This window comes from Dipodomys spectabilis, unplaced genomic scaffold (genome assembly GCF_019054845.1).
Source record: "Dipodomys spectabilis isolate Male_0828 unplaced genomic scaffold, ASM1905484v1 ptg000195l, whole genome shotgun sequence".
Lineage (NCBI taxonomy): Eukaryota > Metazoa > Chordata > Mammalia > Rodentia > Heteromyidae > Dipodomys > Dipodomys spectabilis.
The window spans coordinates 1,351,995-1,373,912 of NW_024870872.1; positions in this window are offsets into that span (position 1 = coordinate 1,351,995).

Here is a 21,918-nt window from a genome sequence, read left to right on the forward strand (position 1 = left end):
AAATTCCACCCAGGAAATCCTACATATACACCTGAAGAAATTTAAGTCAGCGTTATAGTAGAGCTGTGTGCACACACATTTTTTATAGCAGGATTCAAAATAGTCATGTTTTAGAATAAGCCACCACAGGCAGGAAAGTATGTACAACTGTTATCTCCAATTAACAATAAAAACAAATCTGGGAATAGAGCTTTAGATCAAGTGGCAGAATACCAGCCTTGATGGATAAAAAGCCAAGCAAGAGATGAAGACCCTAGGGTCAAGCCTCAGGACTGCCAAATGTGCATGTACACACGCATTGCCCCTCTCCCCCGCACAATGCTGCCTATATTTTTTAGCCAAGCTTCTTATTCCCCTTTGATTCATGCACCTATGACAGAGCTAAATATAATGGGAAAGTGATATTTAAAATGGTAAACTTATACTGAATACCCAGGTATATTTCTCATTTTTTTTTGTAGTCACTGGGCTTGATCTCACAACCTGAGTGCTTTCCTTGAGCTTTTTCACTGAAGGTTGGCTCTCTACAACTTGGAGCTACAGTTCAACTTCCGGTTTTGTGATGGTTCATTGTAGATAAAGAGTCTTTAGGACTCAGTCCTCCATACACTTTCTAACGGCAATTCTCAGATTTCAGCTTCCTGAATTGATAGAATTACAGGCTTGATCCACCAACACTGGGCTAGAACCTGAGTATTTTCACCATTGCCCATTGGAAGAATTCAATTCTTTTTCCTCCGGAATGCTTGCCATGCACATTTCTCTCTGGATAGCAATTGAGCAAAGAGAGAGGTTCCAGTAGCTCACACCTATACATAATACCTACAGAAAAGTCTGGTATCTGAGGATAGTCGTTCAAAGCCAGCCCAGACAGCAAAATCTGGGAGACTTTTCATCCCAATTAACCACAAAAAAGCTGTATGCTGAGCTGTGCCTCAATCAGTACAGCTCTATGTTGATCAAATATCTCAGGGATAGACCTCAGTCACTGAGTTCAAACCCCAAGATCAGTGAACACGGGTACACACATGATGTACACACACACACACACACACACACACACACACACACACACACACACACACACACACACACAATTTTATAACAGAGTTCTCAAACCTAACAAGGTGCCATTCTAATCCCTTAATGTCATGCTTTGCCTGGGCTGCAATCCATGCGGGTAAACAGCATCTACAGGGATTAAGAAGCTCAGAGCCAATCTGGACCCACCCAGACCAGAAGCAGGAGTGAAGTAACACAAGCATGAGGCCCCAACTCACTCACACTGGAAGGAGGAGTGAGGTGACACAGGCACGCGGCCCCCTCTCATCCAGAAGGAACATAGGAGTAAGGTGACACAGACAATGGCAACTACCCAGCCAGACCAGAAGCAGGAGTGTTGTGGTGAAAGCCCACAGCCCCTACTCACCTAGACCAGAAGCAGGAGTGAGGTGGTGCAGTCAAATGGCCTTACCCACCAGACCGGAAGTGGGAGTGAAGTGACACAGGCATGTGGTCAGACTTATCCTTCCAGGAAGCAGAAGTGAGGTGACGGTAGCATGCCACACCAAAGGAGCCTCACGAACCATGGTGGCCCCCTGAGAAGGAAGGTATGGTTCTATGTCAATCCAGCCTTCTCTCCTGGCCTTTTGTGAAGGGCTGCTGGGTTCAATGGTGCACTCAGTAGGTCATAGGGCTCAAGCTATGGAGCCTGCTGTCCTCTCCCAACTGGTACTGCACCTGCTGCAGCTTTGGCAGCAAACTTAATAAGTTCTAATTCACAGAATGTATACCATGAACCATTAGTGTCTTCAGGTACCATGTGACACTTGCTAGTCACTTAATATTACAGTTGCCAATGTCTTAAGTGCTTTCTGAAGAGAGGGAGAAGGGGTCATAGATCCAACTGTTCAAAAATGCCTTTGGATGACACTGTATTGGCCCAAGAATGAGTCGACACAGCTGGTATCCAGGTATTTTGGGAAATTCTTTTTGGCCATGCTTTCTGTTTGACCTTGGAGAGTCTTAGGCTTTTCTTTGTTGACACAGAAGATGGGAAAGTAATTGCTAAGGCTTATATAGTCAGGAGCCATTTCCTTTCTGCCCTTCTGAGATGGCATCTCACTACATAGCCAAGACAGCCTTGGACTTAATGTGTTTCTGCCTCAGCCTCCCAAGTGATGGAATTACAGGCTTACACCACCATGCCCAACTATCTGTCATGGGCCATTTGAAATAGAAAAATCATGACGTGTTCTATATCTACTAACACTCTTTTGCAAAGATCAAATAACTTACAGCCTGGTTGTTAAGAATATAGACTCAGATTCAACTGAATTTCAAATAAAATTCTTGTTTCTTACCTGCTTTTGGTTAAAGAGGAAGACACTATATCACTGAGCTTTATTCACTTGTATACAAATGTGAATGGAGCCAAGAACAGGTGGCTCATGCCTACACTCTTACTCAGGAGGCTGAGTTGGAAGGATTGTGTTTCAAAGCCAGCCCAGGCAGAAAAGGTCATATGAGAGTCTTAGTTCCAATTAATCCCTCAAAAACCATAAGTGGGCTGAGAAGGTGGCTCAGTAGAAGTGTGCTTTCCTTGCATGCATGAGGCCCTCGGTTGGAATCCTCAGAATCACATAAGAAGAAAAAGCCTGAAGTACACTATGGCTCAAATGGTAGAATGCTAGCCTTAACCTGAAGAGATGAGACACAGCACCCAGTCCCAGAGTTCAGGCCCCATGACTAGCAAGAATAACAACAACAACAAAATAAAACAGAAATGGAGCTGTGGCTCAAGTGGTGGAGTGCTAGAAAGTGGATCAGGGAGAGCACCCAGGCCCTGAGTTCAAGCTCCATGACCAACTAAACAAAAACAAAAACAGAAATGGAGCTGTGGTTCAAGAAGTAGAGTTCTAGAAAGTGAATCAGGAACAGGACCTGAGTTCAAGCACCACAATATACAATTGGATACTGGTATTTCCCATCTCCTAAGGTTGTCATGATTATTCAATGAACAGAATTTTTTTAGTATTTCCTATTGAAAAGAGGGGTTTTTAATGACCAGCAAGTGATTTATGATGCTGCAGAGCATGCAATGGATACCCTCTACTTCAGTGGAGAATTGAATGTTAATTTTGTGAGTCCAGAAGCCAAACTGATGAGCCAGATACTCTTTTGGAAAATGGTTTCATATGGTAGACACAGTTTCCCACATGTCAGTTTGCTGTTCTGCTTCTAGTCAGAAGATCTCTAAGACTCAGGAAAGGATTCAAGCTCTCTGTTAAACCATGCTGTAGCCATTTTATTTGTATTAAAGGAATAAGTAATCTAGATATTGGTGGCTCATGCCTATTATCCTCGCTGCTTAGGAACCTGAGATCTGAGGATCATGATTTCAGACCAGCCCACGCAACAAAGTCCATGAGACTTGTCTCCAATTAAGCAGTGATAAACCCAGAAGAAGAGGTATGGCTTAATAGAGTATCTTTCCTAAGAAAAAGCTCTATTTAAGCTGTCCCTTATGTTGGGACATTGCCACCTACAGTACTTCCGGACCATGTCTTCCTTTAGTGTGTTGGCTTATGGCCTGGCTTTCACTCCTGTGGGTATAGGCTGTTTGGCCATCCACCTTGGGGGTGGAATGATCCGTTTATCGAAAATACTGCCCAGAAAAAACAACTATGATATAAACAATGTTTGACAAGTTGTTAAGTCCAAAGTTACAGTGGTAAGGATGATTATTGTTTAGCTTTTTTTCATTAAATAGTTAATTACTTTTTAAAGTTTATCTGCTTATTTAATGTTATGTAGGAAACCAAAACTTAATATTTGGGTTTTTTGGTGAAATTTGAAACTAGGCAAGTAAAAGTACTCATTGTCCCCAAATTCAACATTTAAAAATATTAAAACATTGTTCATATGTTTTAGTCACCAGAAATTTGGGACAGGCATGGTAGCTCACACTTGAATTGCTAGCTGCAGAGAGGATTATTAGGATTTGAGGCTAGCCTAGGCAAACATTCACTTTATTGGATCTCAATCGATATCTGAACCAAAATCATTGTGCTTTTAATTTCATCTACTCAGAAAGGGTAAAGAGAAGGATTGTGATCCATTCTGGCCTGCTCATAAACAGAAAACCCTGCCATAAAAATGGCTAAAGCAGAGCTGGCCACAGGTGGTTCATGCCTGTACTTTTATTTACTCAGGAGGCTGAGGTCTGAAGATCACAGCTCAAAGCCAGTCTAGGCAGGAAAGTTTGTGAGACTCCTGCCTCCAATATACCAATAGAAAACCAAAAGTGGAACTGTGGCTCAAACAGTAGTGCACTCGCCTTTAGCTGAAGAGTGCAGGTACAGTGTCCTGGCCCAGAGTTCAAGCCACATGACTAACAAAACAGAAGTAACTAAAGCAAAAAGCGCAGGTGTATGGTTCACCTTGTAGAGCACCTACCTAAAATGCATGAAGCCCTGAGTTTAATTGCTAGGATAGAAAGGAGGAAAGGATGTGAAGGAATGGAATGAAGAAAAGAAAGAAGGGAGGAGTTATGATATAATCAAATACTAGACTGACCTGAAGTATTAAAGGGATTACAAGTAGTTTATATAAAAATATACTGATTGTTTACTAAAAGGCAAATTTTAAAATGTTGAATTCAGGTTAAAATACATGTACAACTTTTGTTTTTCTGTAAAACGATACTTATGTGCTCCTTTAGTTTAAAAGTAGTAAATGAGTTTAAAACAATACAAGAGTGGTTAGAATGAATAATTATTTCTTATCACTTTCTCTGCTACATCTACTACTTATAAAATCAAAACAATGTTGATCATTTTAATTATTAATTCATTCGTATAATCTTTCATCTTTAGTGTATAGTCTATTGTACACATCATTTAAATGTTTGAACTCTTTTTGTTGTTTGTTTGTCTTTTGTGGGTCATGGTTCCTAAACTCATGGCCTGGGCACTTCAGCTCTTCAGCTCAAGGCTAGCACTCTACCACTTGAGCCACAGTGCCACTTCTGGCTTTTTCTGCTCATGTGGTACTGAGGAATTAAACCGAGAGGCTCGTACATGCAAGTCAAGAACTCTACCACTGAGCCACCTTCCCAGCAATGAATTCTTTTTTTTTTTTTCCTTCAGATATGGGGCTTGAATACAGGGCATGGGTGCTGTCCCAGAGCTCCTTTGCTCAAGGTTAGGACTATAGCATACCAGTTTAAAACACTGTGCCATTTCTTGTATTTTAGGGATTAATTGGTAATAGGAGTCTCATGGGAACTTTTCTGCCCAGGCTGGCTTTGAACCACCATCCTCATTTCTCAGCCTCCTGAGAAGGTAGGATTACAGGCGTGAGCCACCTGCACACAGCTGCTCATTTTTTTCTTTTAACAGTTATACAAGTTTAGTTACACTCCGAATAAGTGCAAACTGAGATGCAAATTGGCTTTAAATAAACCACGAATTGAGGATGTTGAGATCACAAGTGATTGCAAATTCGTTTTTACTTATTTTTTTTATGTGGTGCTTGAACTCAGGGCCTGGTTGCAGTCCCTGCTCTTTTGTGCTCAAGGCTATCACTCTACCAGTTTGAATCTCAGTGCTCCTTCTGGTTTTTTGGTAACCAGTTAATGAGATCATAGTCTCACAGACTTTCTTACACAGGTTGTCTTTAAACCTCGATTATCAGATCTCAGCCACCTGAGTTGCTAAGATTACAGGCATGAGCCACTGGCACCAGCTTGTTAAAAAAAGAACGACAATTCATAAGCCAGGTACCTTGGCTCATGGCTGTAACCCAGAGGATGAGATCTGAAGATAATGATTTGAATCTAATGATGGTAAAACGTCTCTGTGATTTTTTTATCTCCAATAAACTGCACAAGAAAATCCAGAAGTGAAGATTTGGCTCAAGTGGTAGAGTGCACTCGAGCAAAAATAAAGCTCAGGAACAGCACTTAGATCCTGAGTTCAAGCTCCATTTCTGGCACACACACACACACACACACACACACACACACACACACACACACACACAAAACAAAAAGTAAATAGAAAATGTGAAGAAATCAAGGGAAAAAATCGAATATTGTAAGGACTTTTGGGTTTAGAGGTATGACTCAGATGGTAGGAAAAAAGCTAATGATTGAAACTATCAGGTACCAAGGACTTACAAAAACATGATTATCTTCTCTTTATTTCCCTTTTTTCGTATGTTCTCATTTGGGAGCTTTCTTCTTTTTGAAAAAATATTGTTGTTTTAGCGGTGATATACAGCAAGGTTATCTTTCTGCATGTCAGGTAGCTAGTATATTTCCTTCCTTTTACATAGTCTAATCTGTTCCCCCATTCTGTTCCATTCCCTCCCTCCCATGTCGATCCGCAAGTTGCATGGTTCACTTTCATCAATGTCCAGTAGAGCTAGTGGGCTCCGCGGCTGCAATTTTTCATCCACTTTCCACTGATTCTGTGCCCTTCTCCCATCTTCCATCAGATATGCATGCATATATAGTGTATATTGGGTAAAGAATACAGAGTCATCAGAAAATGAAAAGAGAAATTAAGAAAAGTTCCTTGTTTCTTTATCTTTACAATTCAATTTAATATATATATATATATATATATATATATATATATATATATGTGCATATGCATATATATATATTGTTTTATATACATAAGAAGAGGTGCTTGTGTATTATAACTTGGTGATTTTCTGCAAAGGCTTTCCCCTACTGTACTAACTGTACATGATGCCTAGAATCCTGTACAGTTTTCATATCCCATTGTGTTTTAAATCTAACTTCCACATAATCAGGAAGAAAATGTGCCATTTGTCTCTTTGATCTTGGCTTAACTTTATTAACATGATTTATTCTAGTTCCTTCCATTTCCCTGCAAATGACATTATTATATTCTTTCTAATGTCTCTGTCTGTAAAATTTCATTGTATATAGATAGCATAATTATTGGATACATTCATTTATTGTGGGGCATCTGGGTGTGTACATATCTTGTCACTGTGAATTGAGCAGCAAGGAACATGGTTGTGCAAGTGTCCTTGCCATATTCTGGTTCATGATGCTCAGGGTAGATGCCTACAAGTGGTATGGCTGTAGGGAGGGTATTAGGGAAGGTCTGTGTTGCGATTTTTGAGCAACTTTCAGACTGCTTTCCAGAGTTGCTGTATTAGTATACATTCCCACCAGCTGTGCAGTAGGATTCCTCTTTTCTCCACTTCCCCATCAGCATTTGTTGTCAGAATTCAGAATATTTGGGTAAGATTGTATCTCAAGATTGCTTTGATTTACATTTTCTTTATGGCGAGGGATGAGGAAGCTTTCCTAATATGTTTCTTTCCCATTCTTTACTTTTTCTTCTGAGAAGTCTCTTCTTGGCTCCCCTGCCCCTTTAGTAATTGGTTTATGAGGTTTTGGATGGGTACTTTCCAGAGATCCATTTATACATTGAATATTAGCCCTATGTCTGATGTGTTGCAGGTAAATATCTTTTGCCAATTCCTTGGCTGTCTTTTTAGTTTAGTGGCTATGTCCTAGCCTGTGCAGAATTTTTTTTTCCTTTAATGTAGTCCCATTTGTTGGATCTATCTCCTATCTGTTCTGCCCCAGGAACTCTATTCAGGAAGTTCTTGACTGTACATATAAGTTCTAATATCATCCCTATTATGTCTTACAGTAGTTTGGCTGATTTTAAGGTAGTTAATCCATTTTTAGTTGATGTTAGTAAAAGCACAGATCCACTTCTAGTTTTCTGCATATGGCTGCCAAGTTGCCCCAACAGGAATATTTGAAGAAGCTGTGATTTGTGTATGTGTGTGTGTGTGTGTGTGTGTGTGTGTGTGTGTATGTGGTTGGTCGTGAGGCTTGAACTGTGGGTCTCGGCGCTGTTTCTCTGCTATCAGCTGAAGGCTAGTGTTTGAGCCACAGTTCCGGTTTCCATTTTCTTGTGGTTTATTAGAGATAAGAGTCTCATGGACTTCCCTGTCCCTGCTGGCTTTGAACAATTATCCTCAGATCACAGCAGTTACATAAGCTAGGTAATGAGTATATTTCTTATCATCATTGTTACTTCCTCCTTTGTTTTTCCCTACCATCCCTTTCCTCCCATCACCAAAACTACACTCTCACCCCACCCCCGGCCTAAATTGTAAAGGTCATTTTTCCACATAGTGTATTGTGCATCTCATTATTACAATGGGTCAACCTATATCTCTATTTAAGCATTTTGTTTTTCCCGTCTTCTCCCCAAATTAGAAAAGTGTATATAAAAGTTGCAAGGCACCAATATCAAATAGAGTGAAAACAGGGGTTTTACGATGGGGGGAGGAGCATACAAAGAAACAAAAAAAATCACATGGTATATTGTGAATACGTTAGAAACAATAGAAAGAAAAAAAAAAAAAACACTTCGGTCCCTATCTTGAGGTTCATTTCTCTTAACATTATCTTATTGGGTCATATGTACATAGCTTTTGAACTTTTCTGCTTGTCCCTCAGATCTCTGCTTGATGTATACTAGTTATTAGAAATGAGGGAAACCATGAGACCTATGTTCCTTTAGGCCTGACTTACTTCACTTAATATAATCTTTTCCATTGGTCTTCAGATCTTTTTTATTTTTTTGTATTTTTCTTTTTTTATTGTGAAAATACCGTAAAGAAGAGTTACAATTACATGGACAAGATAATGAATACATTTATTAACAAGCATTGTTTCCTGTTCTTTGTATCCCCTTCCCCATTCCTTCCCATTCTCCCCCCCACCCGCTACTACCCCCCCCCCCCACCAAAGTTGTAATGTTTGTTTTTCGACATAACTACTTGTACATCTCATTGTTGCAATGCTTATGCCTGTATCTCTAGTTAAATGATTTGTTTTTGCCCTTCTCCTCCACAAATTATACCACCATCAAATACAGTGAAAGCAGGAGTTATATCATTGGGGAAGGACATACAAAGCAACATAGAAATCATCTTATAAATATGTTAGAAACAATTTTTATACCGATAACAAGCTGTTTTTGTTATTGTGGCTCTTTAGTATAACTTGAAGTCTCGTATAGTGGTACTGCCTGAATGGCTTATTTTGCCAAGTATTGCTTTGTCTGTTCTTGGTCTGTTTTTTTTTTCCATATGAACTTTTGGATTCTTTCATTTATCTGAGTAAAGTACATCATTGGGATTTTGATGGGGATTGCCTTGAATTTTATGCCAATTTTTTGCATTATGGCCATTTTCACAATATTCTACCTATCCATGAATATGGAAGGTCTTTGCATATTCTGATATACTCTTTGATTTCTTTCTTTAGATTTTTGCAATTTTTACCTCTTTGGTTACGTTAATTACTATTTTTTGAAGCTTTTGCAAATGGTGTCATTTCCATTATTTCCCTTTCTGCTTGTATATTCTTTGCCCAAGGAATGGTTCAGTAACCATTTGTTGTTGTTTTGGGTCCTGGTGCTTGAACTTTGAGCTGGGTGCTGTCCCTCATCTCTTCACCTCAAGGCGAGCAAAAGCACCACTTCCAGTTTTCTGGTGGTTAATTGGAGACTCATGGACTTCCCTGCCTGGATTGGCTTTGAACAACGATCCTCAGATCTCAGCCTCCTGAGTAGCTAGAATTACAGGCATGAGCCACTGGTGCCTGGCCAAGGCTATTGAATTTTATGGATTGATTTTGCATTCTGATACTTTGCCAAAAGTATTAATTAGCAGTAGGAGTATGGGAGTTGAACTTTTGGGTCCTCAAGTATAAGAAATGGTCATCAGCAAATACCGTTAGTTTAAATTTTGCGTACTCTGTGTGGCTCCTTTAATGTCCTTTTCTTTCCTTATTGGTCTGGCTAAGAATTCCAGTATAGATTGAAGAGGAGGGGAGTGAAGGGGCAGCTTTGCCTTGTTCCTGATTTTAAGGAAAATAGTTTTAGTTTTCCCCATTTAGTATGGCCTGTTGTCTATGGCTCTTATTGTTTTAAGGAATGTTCCTTCTATTCCTTGTTTCTCCAGAGCTTTTAATGTCAATGCGTGGTCTTTTGTCAAAGGTTTGTTCTGCATCTACTGAGCTGAGTATGTGGTTCTTGATATTGGCTCTACTGATGTGAATTATTGATTTGTATATATTAAATCAACCTTGCATCTGTGGGATGAAGCCTACTTGATCATATTTTTATGACTTGTATTTGTTTCTGGGTTCTGTTGGCTAATATTTTATTGAGGAGTTTTGCATCTATGTTCATCAGAGAAATTGATCATTCATTCGCTTGTTTTGTTGGATCCTTACCTAGTTTTGGGATGAGTGTAATATTGGATTCATAGAATGAGTTTGGGTTTGCTCCCTATTGCGTCTATTTCACTGAAAAGCTTGAGGAGGATTAGTATTACTTCATCTTTAAAAGCCTTATAGTGGGCTTGGAAGATAGGTTAGTGGTAGAATGCTTGCCTAGTATACATGAAGCCGTGTGTTCCATTCCTCAATGCCACATACACAGAAAAGCCAGAAATGGCATGGTTGCTCAAGTGATATAGCACTAGTACTAAAACTAGCCTCGAGCAAAAACAGCTTTGGGACAGGTTCAGACCCTGAGTTCAAGCACTAAGACTGGACAAAATAAAATGTCTTATAGAATTGAGTAATGAATCCATCTGGTCTTGGACTCTTTCTTGTTGGAAGACTTCTGATTACTTTTATGTTATTCCTTTGTTTAGTTTGTTGGTATTTTCTTGGTTCAGTATAGGAAGTTAGTATGGGAAACTATATTTATGGTCATGGGTCGCTGTCCCTCAGCTCTTCAGCTCAAGGCTAGTGCTCTACCACTTGAGCCATAGTGCCACTTCCAGCTTTCTCTGCTTATGTGGTGCTGAGGAATCAAACCCAGGGGCTCATGCATGCAAGGCAAACACGCTTCCACTGAGCCACCTTCCCAGCCCAGAAACTCCATTCTAGGTGCTGGCACCCAGACAAAGAGGTTTGTTGGGCTTTTTGAACTGATGATGGAAAAGTGGGATTGTATGACAACTATTTCAACAAGTAAGAACTTGATAATGCTTACTTATTACTCAAATGACTGAGGAAAATATCAGCATGAATTCAATTTTGAGTTAATAAACATATATGCACATCATTATTATCTGAAAGACTTTCAAAAAATCTACCATGCTGACTAAGATTCAAAACTCAAAAATAAATAAATTTACTTATTTATTTTGGTGCCAATCCTACGACTGGAACTGAGGGTACAATGGTAAGCACTTACTACTTGCTCAACCACTCCCATTCCAGGTTTTCGTGGATAATTGGAAATAAAGATTATTAACAAATGTTCTGGCCCAGGATGGTTTTGAAAATCTACGCCCAGGTCTTAGCCTCCTAAGTAGCTAGGGTTATAGGTAATTGGCCAGAGATATTTATTTATTTATTTATTTATACAACCAGACTTAGGACTTGAACTCATGTTCTGGGTCATTACCTGGACTTTTGTGCTCTAATACTTGAGACAGAGCTACAATTCCTGTTTTTTTAAAATAATTAATTGGATATAATTGTCTCCCGGAGTTTTCTTCTGGGTCTGGCTTTAAACCTAGATTATCTGATCTCAGCCTTCTTGCTAGCTAGTATCACAGGCCTTAGCCACTGCTGCCTTGCGCAGAAATTTATTTTTAAAATATCTTTTCATTGGGTTTTAGGGGGAAACAGAGAAATGTATACATTTCCTGAATTGTGAACACCTTACAACACCTTAATAATAACAATAAATTATGTTTTTTTTTTCATTTTGTAGTAATTTGGCATTTGCAAACCACCAAAATGAACTCATTCTCTTTCAAAAACTATCATGCGTTTATGAAGTTGAAAGTCACATATTAAGTTAGGTTATGGTGGGTCAAATCTGTTATCCTAGCTACTCAGGAGGCTGTGTTCAAAGCTAGCCCAAACAAGAAATTCTGTGAATTTGTAGGCAGGGGCTAGGTCTTCCTCCTTTCTGATCACAGTGAGCACAGTCCTTCACGTACTTGGTTCTTAAAAATCATACTTAGGCCAGGCATTTGGTCACTCATGCTTGTAATTGTCACTGGCCAGGATACTCAGATCTGAAGATAAGGTTCAAAGCCAGACCCTGCAAGGGTTAGAGTCTTATATTGAGTTAAGCATAAAAAGTTTGAAACAGAGTTGTGTTTCAGATAATAGAGTGCTATTCTTGAGTGACAAAACCAAGCAGGAGCAAGCAGACCTGAATTCAAGACCCAGTACTGGTAAATATATATATATATGTATATATATATATGTATATATGTATATATATATGTATATATATATATGTATATATATATATATATAATCAAATAAAATAAAACCACCAAAAAAGTGCCTTTGTTCTTTTTAATATTTTTGACATTTTTTCCTTACTTTTTTATCTGTATGTTCCTATATAAATTTTATGGAACAAAGTTAAATTTTAAGAATATTCTTCCATTATCGACCATTATACCTTCATTATACTTAAGAAAATTAATGATATTTTCATAATACTGTTATTATATCAAATACAGATACACATCTCTTTGTTTGAGACAGATATTATTCTTGCTATATTTCAAATTAAATTTTCAAATTAATTTTTCATTAGGGTTCATTTCATGTTGTTATGTCTCTTTTGTTTTTAGTACTCTAAAATATCATCCCAGCCAGGCATTGGTGGCTCATGCCTATAATCCTAGCTACTCAGGAGCTTAGATTTGAGGATCGTGATTCAAAGCCAGCCCAGGCAGGAAAGTTAGTAAGACTTTTTTCTCCAATAAACCACCAGAAAAGCGGAAGTGGTGGTTTGGGTCAAGTGGTAGAGCACTAGACTTGAGCATAATAGCTTAGGCACCGTGCCCAGCCCAGATTTCAAGCCCTATTCCACTCCCAAAATAAATAAGTAAATTAAAATAAAATAAAATAAAATAACATGCCACCCCAGTCTTTCCTTTTCATGATACTGCCCTTTAAGTCAAAATATTCTAAATTAGTTTTTAAATAAGATATTCTTTATATTTTACTCGCCTAGCTATTTCTTTAAGGTGGATTCTCATTCGTTTTCCTTTTTTGTTGGTTGTGGGGTTTGTACTCAGGTCCTGGATCCTGTCCTGAGCTTTTGTGCTCAAGGCTAGTGCTCTACCACTTTGAGTTACATTGCCACTTATGGTTTTCAGTGCTTAATTGGAAATAAGAATCTCATAGATTTTCTTCCCAGTCTCGTATTGAACCTTGATCCTCAGATCTCAGACTTCTGACAAGCTAGAATTACAGGTGTGAGCCATTGGCTATGGACGCCGATTTGTTTTTCTTTTATTTAATTTTTTGTCAGTCTTAGTGCTGTCCCTGAGCTCTTCAGCTCAAGTCAAGTGCTCTATCATTTGAACCAATGCCCACTTTTGGTTTTCTGGTGGTTAATTGGAGATAAGAATCTCATTAGCTTTCCTACCTGTGCTAGCTCTGAACTGCAATCCTCAGATCTCAGCCTCACTAGTAGCTAGGATTACATGTGTGAGCCACCTGCACCCAGCTTCCTCATTTATTTTCTTATGGTGAGTTCTATCTGATTTCTCTACTTCTTGTATTTCCTACCAACTACAAAGTAGGCCTAGAGTTCCTCATCTATTACAGTAGTTCTTAGGTCCAAGTGATAGCTGAGTGCAGGAATGGAGATGAGTCCAATATAAAATACAATGCTGTCTTGGTATTTAAGAAAACTAACAATCACATGCTAGTGGTTCACATCTGTAATCCTAGCTACTCAGATTGCTGATCTGAGGATTATGGTTTAAATACAAGATAATTTATGCTGAATTTCGATAAAAGCTCCCTTGGTGTTTTTAAATGTAGGCTTTTATTTATTTCTTATTCTAGTTTTTCTTATTGTGACTACCAAAAAGCTGAGTGACTTCAATGGCTTCTATTGATGGCTGACTTTTGAGGTGCTTTAGAGACTTCATCAGAAGCCAGACATGTTATAATCAATTGAGTAGCCAGCCACAAAGCTGTAAGTGACAATACTTAAAGTAAGCAAAATTACATAAAACCAAACATTCACTCAGTTTCAATAGCCATATTTCAAATAAAAATAGAATTCAAGTTTCAGGGAATGTTAGTAAAGTTTTAATGCACTCATTCTATCTGTGTCCTCTGTCATACTGCTACAGCTGGATGGAATACTGAGAGCTTACCATGTGGCTCCCAATATCTGGACATACTTACTCTGATCTTTACAGAAAATTTTTGCCTGACCTTTTTCCCTAGTGAACATCATTTATTATGCAGAGCTACCCTCTTTTCTATATGCAGTTATCTCTCTCCTTTCCTCCTTCCTTCTCTCTTCCCTCCCCCAATCTCTTCCACAATCCCTCCCTTTCCTTGTTTTAGGGATAAAACTCATGCATGTTAAGCTGCTAATCTGAATCCCAGCCCTGTGTATGATTTTGTTTTTGGTGAGGGTATAGCTTTCCAGGGGCTTAAACTTTGATCCTCGACACTTTCTCTGACCTATTATCCTCAAGGTTAGTGCTCTGCCACTTCAACCATAGCTTCACTTTTGTGTTTTTGATGGTTAATTGGAGATAAGAGTCTCACTGGTTTTCCTTCTTGGGCTGCGTTGGAACCACGATATTATAAGCTTGTGATTACAGGAATGAGAATTGGCATCCACCTTACATTTTTTTAAGTTTTCAAGTAGAACCTATATCCAAACGAATTCTATACCTTTTTTTAATTTAAAAAAGGACAAGTATGGGAACCATTCCAGAGAAGTAAACAACTTAAAACTGTGTAAATTTAAATAATTCTGTAAATATGTTAGAAACAATGGCAAGAAAAAAAATTTGAATACTTATCTTGGAGTGCATTTCACCTAACATCAACTTATCTGACCTTTTCTGCATATGTCTCAGACACATCTTAGTTACGGCAAATAAGGGAAACCATGGGACCTATGTTTCTTTGCACCTGGACTATTTCACTTAATATAATTTTTTTAAAGTCTTTCCATTTCCAAACAAAGGGGCAATGTCATTCTTTCTGATGGAGGCATAGAACTCCATTGTGTATATATACCACATTTTCTTGATCCATTCATCAAATAATTCTGTATCATCACAAAATTGCTAAATAATTTTATTACTAAAATATTATACGGTGAATTTTCAGGACTAACACTAATAATGTAAATGGGGAAATGATATTGCTTTATTTTTAGGCATCCAATCCAGATACTTTATTCTATGTCTTAGCTGAAGAAAATCTGGGTCATTGTATACAATGATTCCTATCAATTTGTGAGGTACATAAAAATAATGACAAAGCTGGTTTAGTCATTGATTTTAGAGTTCTAAAACGATACCTACAAGATACTCTGTATTTTAAGTCATATAGTATAGTGATTTTGTCTAAAGCATGCTTTACTGACACACATCACTAGAAAAAATTTCCTTAAAAAGATAGTCAATTCAAAAAATCAGTCTATACTCAAATCTTGTCAAATTAAGAATATATTTGAATAGTGATGATATTTGGCTAAGCAATAACTTAAAATAATTATCACTGTCCTGACAGGTAGGATTAGTAGCTTCTTAAATTTCTAGTTGTCATAGTATTGACACTTCAGTAATGCTACAGCTGTATTAGAATACTTGGTAATTTTGAAATAGGCTGCCTACAGGGACAGATAAGCAAGACACCAGTGGCTCACACCTATAATCCTAGCTACTCAGGAGGCTGAGATTTGAGGATCGCCATTCAAATCCAGCCCAGGCAGGGAAGTTTGTGAGACTGTTATCTCCAACAGACCTCTAAGAAAACAAGAAGTAAACCAGAAGTGGTGTTGTGGTTCAAGTGGTAGAGCACTAGCCTTAAGCTGAAGATCTGAGGGACAGCACCCAAGCCTACAGTCCAAGTCCCATGACAGATAAAACAAACCAAAACAATACAAAACAAAACAATCCCACACTGGTTGAGAACTGACTATGTTTTCTAGATAAGGTATATTTAGGGTTAGTTTTTCTATATTTTGGCTTACTTCATATATTAAATATTTTTTTCCAATCAACTGAAGAAGGTTTTGAAATGATTTTTAAATGAATAACTGAGTTTGTAGTAAAATCATTTTCGTAAAACATTGTTTATTTTCACTATTGCTTTTTAACTTTTAAATCTTCCTCTGTTCTGCACCACCTTCCACTCCAAAGACGTCCACAGATTTCCAGGGTGTACCATAAGAAGTCTGTGTACACTTTAGCCTGGGGTTCACCAGTGCCTCCCATTTCATTTGGTAAGGCTATGCAACATTCTTTAACAAATATGTAGGGTGTTTCTTTCCCTTTAATCCGAATGCATTTAAATTAGAAGTTAAAAAAGTTCTAATTCAGTGACTGCACTTGTGTTTTGCTGTGTACACAGAGATCGATGGAAGCAGTAGTAGCATGTGATAATGGAGCATCTAGGAGTTACTATTTACCTGTAAGTAAGCTCCGCTAACCTCTAAAGCACTGATAGAGCAGATATTTTTCATTTTACACATGTTTCTTTTTAGTGTCCTGACCTTTGATTAATACATTTGGTCGCTTTTTCTCTTCTAGCCAGTGTAAACATTGTCTTTGTTATTTTTTTATTGTGAAAATACTGTACAGAGGGTTTACAATTGCATAGGCAAGGTAATGAGTACATATCAAGCATTGTTACCTCTTCTTTTGTTTTCCACTTCCCATCCCTTCCCATCTCCCCATTCCGCCCTACACTCCTGCATCCACCCCTTCCCCCGCCAAAGTTGTAAAGTTCGGTTTTTGACATAACGTCTTGTACATATCAAAGAAATAAGTCAAACAGAGCATCAGTAGCTCATGCCTATAATCCTAGCAACTCAGGAAGCTAAGATCTGAGCATCATGGATCATGGTTTAAAACCAGCCTAGGTAAGAAAGTCTATGTGCTTCTTATTTCCAGTAAAATTATGGTATTTCTTTATTACAATGAAACATCTTAAACATCTATAGTTCTTTTCTTAGATAGAGGAGCTAGATTATTAAGTCATCAAAACTTAATCAGTTAGTTTTTTCCAGCAATATAAGAATTGCTGTATATATGAGGGAAATACATGCTTTAGAAATGTTATAGTTGCTAGGCACTGGTGTCTCATGCCTCTAACGCTAGCCACTCAGAAGGGTGAAATCTGAGGATCATGCTTCAAAGCTAGCTTGGGCAGTAAAGTCCATGAGACTTTTATCTCTAGTTTACCACAAGATACCTGGAAGTGGTATTGTGGCTTACATAGTAGAGCACTAGTCTTGGGCTGAAGAGCTGAGGGACAACGCCTAGGCACAGAGGTGAAGTCCTATAACCAACAAAAAAAATCTTATTGTTTAGTCATAGCAATTTTTGCAGCTCTGTATATTAAAATACCCAAAGGGTAGAATATATATGTGTGTGTGTGTGTGTGTGTGTGTGTGTGTGTGTGTGTGTGTGTGTGGCCTTAGTGGAACTTGACCTCAGTGGGCTCCCTAATTTTTTTCCAACCAAGCCTGGTACTCTACCCCTTGAGCTACACTTCCACTTCTGGTGTTTTTGCTGCTTAATTGGAGATGAGTCTCAGGATTGAGTTTCCTGCCCATGTTAGCTTTAAATTTCTATCCTCAGATGTCAGCCTTCTGAGTAGTAAGGATCACAGGCATGGATTTCTGGTTCCCAGCTTAGAATGCTGATTGGTTTTCTTGTAAATGAGAAAATTAAAGCTTGGTTTGCTAAAATTTTAGATTTTTTTTATGAAAATTGAAATAACTATTTTAGAAAGTCTTAAAAGTTTTAAAACATACTTTTAAATAAAGGGAATGCTCAAAGACTGGTTAATTTATGAGCAATGAAATTTTATTTGGTTTATGGTATTAGAAATTTCAAGAGCATGGTGTTCCCATATGTGACTGAGGTATTTTTTTCTGTCTCTCCCCATGAAGGTAGAAAGGAAAAAGAGCATAAATGAGAGACTGAGAGGATAAGATGGAATTGATTTTGCAACAGGATCATTTTCATAATGAAGTCATCTGTCTATGAGGGCAGCATTCTCCTCCATGGTCATCTCTTAAAGATTCTACCCCTTTTTTTCTGTTCTTTTCTTTTTTCTGGATATAGGGCGAGAATTCAGGGCCTGGATGTTGTTCCTGAGCTCTTTTGCTCAAAGCTAGTACTCTACAACTTAGAGCCACAGTCCACTTCTGAGAATGCCTGGGCACTGATGTCTCACACCTATAATCCACGAGACTCTTATCTCCAATTAATCACAGAAAAATCTGGAAGTGGCACTGTGATTCAAGTGGTGGAGCACAAACTTTGAATAAAAGCAGCTCAAAACCCAGGACCAGAAAAAAAGAAGAGAATGCTAGACAGATACCTTGAAGGAAAATATAGGAATGTCTGGAAATAAAGCAAGGCTTTCAAAAAGCAGTGATGATTAGGCTATGATCTAATATATTAGATATGAATTATCTGACTTAATACTGAAGCTGTCTAAAATCTTAGACTCTTTTCCCAAAATAACAAACAAAATTGAAATAAAAAAGGCTTTGATATCAAATATGATATGATTTTAAAAGTATGAGTCTTTATATATTGGCTGATAAACCTGCATGGCCAAAATAATTAATTTCAGGGGATGTGGAGTATGGGTTACAATTCTCAATTTTTGCTTTAGGAACAATGTCTTTTCAGATTCCAGCTTTGATGTCCCAGAAAAAATGTTTAAAGTAATCATTTTCTGTCATAGAAATTATCACAGAATTAAGAATATCTCTTTTAATCTCTCTCCAACTGCGCAGAACATCGTAAGGATAGTTTATTCCAGTGTATTAGATTACTTCAGATTTTTATTTTTTTATTTTCCTAGTGTTATAGTCATACTCTAAAATCAAATCCTTAAGATGTTATAAGCATTTTTTGTGCTACAGGAGTAGGACACAGAATTTGTTTCACTTTATACAGCTGTGGAGGGGAAGGGATTGTCTTACATCATAACTTTTGAATGCTTAGTGGTGAGGTCTTTGACATCAACATTCACATCAGGGACACCAATTCAACCAAAGTGAGTTGCTGTGATCTGAATTCTCCCCTCCCCTTCCTCTGTTGCCATTTTGCAAGCTACATTTCCCATGTGATACCCTCCATGCTAGCCAGACTACTTAAGTTTTGTTGAAAGGCTATGAGTGAATGAAGGTGTTATCTTATGGTACTTTATCATTGAGTGACATGAACAAATTAAACACAATAGAAATCAGTCCTCAACTGCAGTGATTTATGAAGAGATTTCATATCTTAAAAATAAAGGTTTCTTTTATGCCAAGTACTTTAACTTGAACCAAAATTATGTCATGGCAAGTAGAAACTATCACAGGGTTTTTAAATCCAACCAATAAGTTTCTGCACATGACAACATACAGTGAGCTAGCCTCATTTCCAGATTTAATAATTGTTTGACCATATGAAAATTCTTCATTATGATTAAAATTTTAATCTATTTTTAAAAATAAAAAATAATTTAAATTCCCATATTTGCATCCCATTAGGAAGTTGAAGTGAGGACCAGAAACACTCAGAACTGAATTTATGTCACTTAGATCTTTTTATGTGTGCTAGTCTTCTTTTTGTTGGTTTTGTTTTGGTTTTACTTTAGGCTAGTGATCTACCACTTGCCATAGATCTACTTTCAAATGTCAATTTTTTCTAGTGGAGGTATAGAATTCCATTGTGGATATATACCACATTTTCGTCATCCGTTCATCTACTGAGGGGCACCTGGGTTGGTTCCATATCTTAGCTATTGTAAATAATGCTGCAATAAACACAGTTGTGCTGGTAGCTTTAGTATGGTCTTGTTTGTTTTAATTTGGCTAAATGCCCAAAAGTGGGATTGCTGGGTCATAGAGGAGCTCTATGTGGAGTCTCTTGAGGAACTTCCATACTACTTTCCAAAGTGATTGAACAAGTTTACACTCCCACCAACAATGCAGTAGGGTTCCCTCCTGGTCACATCCCCTCCAGCATTTGCTGCTATTAGAGTTCTTGATTATAGCCATTCTAACTTAGGTGATGTGGTATCTAAATGTTATTTTGATTTGCATTTCTTTTTATGGCTAGAGAGGTTGAGCATATCTTCATGAGTCTATTGGCCATTTGTATTTCCTCTTCAGAGAAGTTTCTCTTTAAGTCTTTAGCCCACTAATTTATTGGGCAGTTGTTTCTTTGATGATTTGTTGTAAAATGAAAATTACTGTTATGAAATGGTAGCCATTCTATACAACACATTAACAATATCATAAAATTATTATTATTATTAGGAGGAGAAGTAGTAGTAGTTTGTATGGGGCTTGAACTCTGGGCCTGGACATTTTCCCTGCACTCAAGGCAAGTGCTCTTCCATTTGAGCCACAGCGTCACTTCTGGTTTTCCAATGGTTAATTGGAGATAAGGATCTCATGTAGTTATGGGAAGTTGGCACAGTGGTAGTGTTTGCCTGGCATGCATGAGGCCCTGGGTTTGATTTCTCAGCACCACATAAGCAGAAAAAGCCGGAAGTGGCACTATGGCTCAAGTGGTAGGACTCTAGCCTTGAGTTGAGGAGCTGAGAGACAGAGCCCAGGCCCGGAATTCAAGCCCAGGTCTGGCAAAAAATAGTTTCATGGACTTTCTTGCCAGTGCTGGCTTTGAACTATGATCTTTAGATCTTAGCCTTCTTAGTAGCTTGTATTACAGCCATGAGTCACCAGTGCCAAGCTAAAATTATTTTTAAACCATAATTAAACTTTCTTTTATCATAATGTGGAAATTGCTATGTATAATGCTTGTTGTGGAGGCTGATGGATGGCCTCTTTTTCCAAAAATGCAGTTGTTTCTGTGCCCAATCTAAAAACTTTATTTTATCCTGGATTCAGTAACTTCCCATTCTGAGATTTGGTTTTTAGTTCTTTTAGGCATTATTATTTCAAAAATTACATTTGTTTTACTTTAAAATTCACGCATGCCAAAATGGTTAATGTAGAAAATTGCTAGTCCCCAGTGGCTCATGTTTTTAATCCTAGTTGCAAGGGAGTCTGAAATTTGTAGGTTCTCATTTAAAGCTTGCTGGTCAAAAAATTTGAGACACAATTATATCTGATTAACCAACCAAAATCCAAAAATAGAGATGTGACTCAAGGGGTAGAGTAATAACCTTGAACAAAAACACTAAAATTACTGAGAAGACTAGTTCAAACTCCATTTCTCACTTATGGCAAAGTGCATGCATGCACACACACACACACCAACACACACACACACACAAAACACATTTCTCTTATAATCTCATCCTTTAGTAGTAATCAATGGTATAAACAACACCAATTTTCTGCAACTTTTTCAGATATTAACCTAAATATATACATATGATAATATGTAGTTTTACATTTCTGTGTACTAATGTAAGAGAACATTCTGCTTCATTTGATGAAAACAAGGAATTGTTTTGTCCTTAACCTGTCCTTTACCCTGAGGGTTCTTTCCTATACATTCAAACCTAAAAACTAAGGAAACATCAAATTCTGTCTCCCTTTGGCCAGTTATGGACATGTTCCCCCTCCCTTCATGTCATCAGCTCTGCGCTCTAGAAGCCATTTTGCTTCTTCCAAACCCTTAAGGTAAGTCTGGATTTTATACTTAGAAAAAAAGAAAGGTTGTGATAACTATAACATCCCTGTAAATCATCTTAAAAATAAAAAGAAATTAAAAAGGATGCCAGAGCTGGAATTTCAATAAAAATCTGATAACTGCTAAAGCTAAGAGGATAAACATTGTAATTTATGGCTATTCAATATGGATACAGAGGACTTTTATTCATCTACA